Raw genomic sequence first — 7,581 nt, 5'->3', positions numbered from 1 at the left:
GCTTTCCAATGGCCTCCCCATCCCTGTCCTGGAAGAGCTGCGTCCCCGCCCTGGTGCCGGGGAGGTATCACCTCATGCAGACCCCCAAGAACATTGGACGGAGCCCCACGCACTCAAGTGCAGAGCCTCTGGGCAGACACAAGCAGGGAGATGGGTCATGCCCCGGGAGCGTGAACGCTGAGGGTGCAACCCGCCGGCCTGGGACGGAGGGAGGGAGGCATGCGCGGCCCAGCCTGGAGACAGAGCCGCATCTGGAAGTCCCGCAGGGCCCGGAGGAGCTGCTGACTGGGGACGGGCGGGCTTCCTGGGTTTGCTCCTCACGGAAGCAGGGGTCTGACCAGAGGTGGAGGGACCGGGCCCTTCCCCACAGGGGCAGGTGCCAGGCGCCCGAGTGTGCGGTGCCGGGCAGCATCCACCCGACCCTGGGGCTCGTCTCCAAAGGCTCAGCTCCGCGGGCATCAGGTGCTCCCGGCGGCTGGAGGAGGGTCCGGAAGCAGTGGGTGAGGGCGGGATGTGGAGGGTGGAGGCAGCCCGGGTCAGGTGGCTGAAGTCCCCAGCCACGGGGGCTGGGGTGCTGCTGTGTGCCAGCCGGGCACTGATGGTGTCCGGGGCACACACGGGCCCCACCTAGGGTAGGCGGCAGGGCGGCAGCTCTCCGACCTCACGGGCAGCACCTGCCACCGTGGGCTCAGGTTCCTTTCTGGCACCTGGAATGGAATTCATTTACAGAAAAATTAGATCTACTATTGAGCATATGCAAGAAACTGCAGAAATGTGTGGTAACAGGCAAAGGTCCCCGTCCCCAAACGGTCCAAGACTGTGGCCGGGCAGGAAGAGCAAAGCCACACGAGCTCCCCTAGTGGCTCCCTGGGGACACTCCCCCCATCCCGGCCTGTGCCACCCGAGCAAGACCGTCCACCTGGTGGTCTGGCCGGACGGCTGACCTGCAGGTCAGACTGTGACCGCACTCATGGGAACAGGGAGAACCCTGAGGACCCAGAGGTCTTTCCTGAGACGGCCACAGGCAGACGACGGCCACAGGCAGATGACAGCGGGAGGTGCGGGCCGTCCAGGGGACCGGGGATGTGGTCAGGCCGGAGGAGATGGCGGCAAGGACGGGATCCCGGGGCAGGACCCGTCTCAGACTTCAGATGCCGCGGGACCCGACGGCCGGTGAGCGGGTGGCTCAGGTCAGTGTGTCCTCGGGTGACCCGAGACTCACCCTGGCTTACCTGCGGTGGGGAGACCGGCTCAGAGGCAGGTGTCGTCACAAGTTCTCCCTGTCTCTCTCTCATGGGCGGTTCAGAGATTCCACTTGTTAAGCGAGCGTCCCCTCGGGCAGCAGAGATCTTATTTTCCTGGGGTTGTCTCCGCCGCGTCCTGACGCCGGTGTGTGTTTGGACTGATGTTCTGCAGCTCACGGTGCGGATGTCACTCCGGGAGCACAGCTCTCCGCGCCTGGCCTCCTCCCCGCGACCCCAAAGTCCCTGCCTTCGCCCTTGGCCACCGGCTCACGGCCACTCAAACCGTCTTTGCGAGTAAAAATGCCTCTCACATGGGCTTCCCCGGTGGCGCAGTGGTTGGGAGTCCTCCTGCTGATGCAGGGGACACGGGTTCGAGCCCCGGTCCGGGAAGATCCCACATGCCGCGGAGCGGCTGGGCCTGTGAGCCATGGCCGCTGAGCCTGCGCTCTGCAACGGGAGAGGCCACAACAGTGAGAGGCCCGCGCACCCCACCCCACCCCCCAAAAATGCCTCTCACAGGATCTACTGAACTTGGGGGCAGCTTGAGGAGCGGACGGCTGGTCACACATGCTTCCCCTCCTGACGCTGGGGGCCATCACCCTGTCGCCCCTGCCTGGTCCCGCGCCTCCCCCCGCGCTTGTGGGCTGGTCCTGGATTCTCCATACTGACCCCTCCTCCCCAGCCCGGCCTGGGGCCTGGGTAGAGCCCTGCTGTCTCTCAGCTGGGCGACCGCAGGACCTCTCGGGCCACCTCAGCTCCCTCCGGTCCAGCCCCCGCCAGGAGTTGCAGTCGCCATCCGCCCCAAGCACACACGGGACCGGCCCCTCCCCGCGCCAGCCCCAGCTCTGCCCCTGGCCTCCAGCCACTCTCCCTGCCTCACGGGGATTCTTCTCCCCTTTGGGGATCCCTGCGCTGTCTCCCACCCTCTGTTACTCTCTACCTGGAACCTCCCCCCACGCCCAGCTGGCAGGGTCTCCCCAGTCGCTAATGCAGTTGAGGGGGGCTCCAGCCCCGCCCGAGGGGGAGGGGACACTGATCCAGGGCTGCGGGTGGGGTCGTGTTAACTCCTTCCGACTCTTAGGCCCCAGCTCACGGGAGAGCTCCCCGCAGTAACTTGAGAAAAGAACAGGTTAGAGTCCTCGTGGAGAACAGAGGCAGCAGGAGAACTGTGGCCGAAAATAAAATAACTTACGTGTGTAGATACAGAAGAACTCCGGAGACCAAGTTCAGGCGCTGCAGCGGGGAGGGGGACAGGCAGAGCTGAGGGTGAGGGAGGAGCGGGGAGGCGGAGAACAGATCCAGGCTCCCGGAGGCCCTGATCCCCTCATTTCAGAGCTGCGCAAATCTGGAACTTAAAAAAGGTCTTTGTTTTCTTAAATGGGCAGATGTTTCCAGTAGCTGAGACTTGGGAGAAAGAAAATGGCGCTCAGCCACCCTCCCTTCCCTGGTTTATAAGGACGTCTCCAGGCTGGGGTCGTGCCATCAGCATCGGGCAGTGACGACAAGGTCTGATTGCTCAGTGGAGCTAAACCAGAGCTCAGATGGGGAAAAGAGAAAAAGAAAAAGCCTGTTTGGGCAGGGAGAATAACGCCCCCACACACAGTCAGTGACTTCACCAAACAGTAAAGCCGACAGCAAAATCTGCACTTCACAATAGTAAAGGATCCCCTCAAATTCTGAAAGCACTGAGAAACGAAAAGCCCAATCAAACCCTTCCAATGAAAAGTATTAGAATATCAGACTAAGAATTATTATTGGAATCCTACGAACTGCGGTTCCTAATCAGCAAGTTTCACTGAAAGTTCCTGGAGAGGGATGAAGCCTTTCCTCACGGAGGGTCCCATGGCTTGGGGACGCATGGAAGGTGCTCGATGAAGATGTGTTGTGAGCGACTGCGAGCTGGGCATCTGTTTCCTTTTTCTCCTTCTGTGTGAGCAGCAGAGCCCAGTACACAGCTGAAAGGCAGTATTTCTCCTCCTCCTTTGCATCTAGGGGCAGCCTCTGGCAAGCAGGCACAATGTCCTGGGTGAATTGGGGAGAGCTGCTTAAAAGGATGAGAGGGACAAGGACAAGGGGCAGCTGGTGTTCGGTTTGTGCTCCATCCCTTCCCTGTCTGACTGCCTGGAATGTTGGACGTAATAGCTGGAGCTCCAGCCACCAGCTTGTGCCATGAGGTTGCCATTAGAAAGGAAATCAAGCACCAAGAATTACGGGCGACGAGAGGACAGAAAGAGACAGGGAAACTCAAACACGGAGAGCCGTCATAACAGCCCACAGTGCCTTCTGATGGCCTTCCTCAATGTATGTGGGCAAAATACTGTGTATTGTTTTTAAACCACTGCTCTTTCCAGCCCCTGTCTCTTGCAGTGGACATAATATACAGCTGATTGCATATTGTCAGGTGATCAGGCAGGACTACTTCAGTGAATGAATCCATACACATACCAAGTGTCTAGCACAGTACGTGAAGCAACATAAATGGATAAATAAATGATGGATCACAAAGCCTGATTCACTTACAAGTTAAGGCTCCTCGATATCTCCAACAACAAGCTAGGTAATTAAACCGATCAAAGTTATAAGTGAGAAACCGTGGCTTCGTTTTAGAATAGGTGATTACATGTTATTAACCACTGAAAGAATTGTTGCACCTTTAGAGAGAAACCTTAGGAGAAAGCCACACTCTGGACTTCCTGAAAGACGGCAGATGAACTGCTAGGATTTCTGCACAGTAATTCGTATTATGTTTAGTATAGTATCATCACTATGTAAGGAGAAACATGCATCACTTTCTGAAGAGAAGACAATGAATCTTTCATGATGCCATCCAGACGAGGAATCTGTCTGAGCCCCTACGTGGGAGCTGCTCGGCTGGGTGTCGGAGGCGCGCCAGGGCTGGCTTGTGAACAGCTCTGTTTCTGAGTAAGTACCTCACGGCCACAGTCAATCTCTCATGCAATGCAAAACAGCTCTCTTTGTTCTGTAAATTTCTCATTTTTTTTTTTTTTCTGTGCTTTTTAAAACAGGAAAATGACAAGTAGGAGCCTGGAGAAAAAAACAGCTGAGCTCTCACTGTAAATCACAACCACCGATGACAAAATAGGACTAAATGCCTTGTAAATCAAAAAAGGAAAAAGAAAAAATGGATACAGATGCAGAAAATTGCCCTAAATCAAAAATAACACTTACAATATTCTATGTCAGCTTGTTGAAGAAATCACCTGGGGACAGAAGGAGGATGCCCCATGGCTGCTGACATGAGCCACTGCCCAGATGTCCTCAAGTTTAGGATGCTGCCCAGAACGGGGCAGGCACGGGAGTCACAGGGATCTGCTTGTAGATTCTCAGGACTTAACCAAAGATGATTGTGTTTGCATCCAGGGAGAGAACCCTGGTCTGGGGTTCGGGACAAAGACCAGCAGTGCATCCTCGGGCATCTTCTGCATGCTGGACAATTTGAATACATCATCTATTAACAGTAATTTAAATGAAATTTGTTTTTAAAAGTATTTGATACCACTTGTAGTAGATCAAACAGCACCGCCCCCAAGGTTATATATGTCTACTCAAAACCTGAGAAGGGGACCTTATTGGAAATAGGGTCTTTGCACGTGTGATTAAGTTAAGGATGTTGAGACGAGACCGTCCTGGATTAGGGTGGGAGGACGCATTTCTCTCGCTTGAAGCCACCAAGCCTGATTAATTTGCTACAGCAGCTCCGGGGAAATAACACGCCTGCTTTATCCCCCCTAAACAGCCTTGGCCTCTAGTGAAGAAAATCACTTGAAAAACAATGAATGAAATAAGTTAATGTCTTGTTTACTTTCCATCTTAAATTTGTGCCCATTTGGAGCGAACAAGGGAGGGCGCTTTGTAAAGCTGGTCGGCACACAGGCACAGGAAAATGCGATTTGATTCCTGTGCTCCCGGCCACTGGGGAGAACAGCCACAGAGAGCTGCTGTATCAGAGGAAGGCTTCTACTCTTAAAGCACAGTCCCGATGTCTTTTTCTCATTCTTCCTGGAGAATAACTTATTTTATCACGATGAGGAAACTGACCCGATGAGCTCTTAAGGCTCTACGTTTTAAGTTCAGGGAAAGACCATCTCGCTTCAAGATTTAAATTTTGCAACTGACACCAAAAGTCAAACACAGGAAGGAAGGATGGGTTCCTCCTTCTCCTTGGGAGGACTGGAGGACGATTTCAGAACTGCGCACCTGTTGTGTGATTTGGTTCAAAAATACGTACGTGTTTAGTCGGGCAGAGAGGCAAGCGCGTACGGGGGGAGGCAGAAACCATGGCAGTTCCTCTAACCTTTTACTCTTTGACTGTTTGTGTGACTAAGTGCACACAGGTCTTTAGAGAGAAATGAAAACCCCAGGCCCTCCGACTGCTGCTTGCTCAGCTGACTGACCATCACAGCCACTCACACACGACGTGGGCTCCGACGGTCAGGGGCTGCGCTTGCCGTAGAGAATGTTCCAGAACAGTGTCGGCACGTGTCTTCTGTAAAGGGCCAGAGAGCAAACATTACAGGGTCTCCCAGAACTGCTCAGCTCTGCCGCTGCAGGTGAGACGGCCCACCAGGATGCACCAATGGGTGAGCGTGGCTGTGTCCCAATAAACTTTATTGACAAGAACAGGCAGTGGCGGGGCTGCCCACCTCTGGCTAGGACAAGCAAGAGACAGCTGTCTTGTCCACTTCATGTTTTAAGATTAAGGAAGGGCAGTAGGGGAAAAGAGTAAAAGAGGGTCCTCAAAAAAGTAAAAATAGAACTACCATGTGATCCAGCAATTCCTCTTCTGCTGTTTATCCAAAGAAAACAAAACAAAACGAACTTGAAAAAATATCTGTACCTCCACGCAGCATTATTCCCAAGAGCCAAGATATGGAAGCAACCTAAGTGTCCGTCAATAGGTGACTGGAGAAAGAAGTTACAAAATATAAGTTATATACCTAATTTATGTACCCACACAATGGAATATTACTCAGCCATGAAAGAGCAGGGAATCTGACCCTTTGCCACAGCAGAAATGGACCTTGAGGACTTTATGCTGAGATAAGTTAGATAGAAAAATGCAAATACTCTATGATCTCTCTCATACATGGAATCTAGGGGAAAAAACACCCCAAACCCGTAGATACAGAGAATAAATAGGTGGTTGCCAGAGGTGGGGGTGGGACGGAGGAAATGGGTAAAGGGGGGTCAAAAGAAAAGGTACAAACTTCCAATTAGAAATGAAATAAACGCTGGGCCTATAATGGCGGCCAAGTTAATAATATTATACTGCATAATTGAAAGTGCTAAAGAGTAGATCTTAGAAGTTCTCAGAAGAAAAAAAATTCTGTAACTATGTGCGGTGACGGGTGTTAACTAGACTTATTGTGGTGATAATTTTGCAATATATACAAATATCGAATCTTGATGTTGCGCACCTGAAACTTATATAATGTTATATGTCAAATATACCTCAATCAAAGAAAGAAACAAATGCTCAAAAACGGGTTATACTGGGTTCCAGTATCTAGTGGATTCCGTGGCTCATGGTCCGGGGACCCCGCAGACCCCCAGGGAGAGAGGGGGATGGAAACAGCCTCGGATGCGGGCAGGTGCCTGAAGCCTCGGGCTGGCTCTACGCAGCGTCTCACCTAAGTCACGTTAAGCCCAGAAAGTGAGAGGGTCCTGGTAGGGAGGGCCAAGGGGAAGGAAGCTGCTCGTGGAGAGCTGGGCCCCCGCCAGGTCCTCTTCTGCAGGACCTGGAGGCTCCGACTCCGGCCCTCACACACACATGGACCCTGACCAGTTGGAGCCCACGGGGTGGGCGGCTCTGCCCCACGGGAGGGGCAGGGGACCAGAGGGGCCTGCAGGGGCCGAGGGTCGCTTTTCCTTTCCCGCTCTTACGAGGCTCAAATTCTTTTCAGCGAGCAGATTGTTCACAAATGTTTACGGTTTCCTCCTCGATATCAGTTACCAGAGTAAGATGTGGACCTAACTCCTTAAAAAAAACCAACACCAAAACAGTAAACCTTTCATTTTGTTCCCACCCCATCCCTCTCTCCCATCTAGAACTACAAATAATTGCTGTGTTGGCGTGGGTTGGCCCGGAAATTTTCTTACAATGTTACCTAAATATTTTTACTTGGAAGAAACATGTGGTTGGATTTACAAGAGTTTAATTTTTACATAAACGAAAACATGCTTTGTACACTGAGGTCCAATTTTCTTTTTATATTTAATACTTAGAAATGTGTCTGGGCTGGCGTCCGTCACAGCGCAGGGAGGCCTGTCGTTTATCCAAGGGCTGTGCGCCCCACCCTCCTGGGATCGCGTCATC

This window comes from Orcinus orca, chromosome 3 (assembly GCF_937001465.1).
Source record: "Orcinus orca chromosome 3, mOrcOrc1.1, whole genome shotgun sequence".
Lineage (NCBI taxonomy): Eukaryota > Metazoa > Chordata > Mammalia > Artiodactyla > Delphinidae > Orcinus > Orcinus orca.
Note: the sequence above shows the minus strand (reverse complement) of the source record.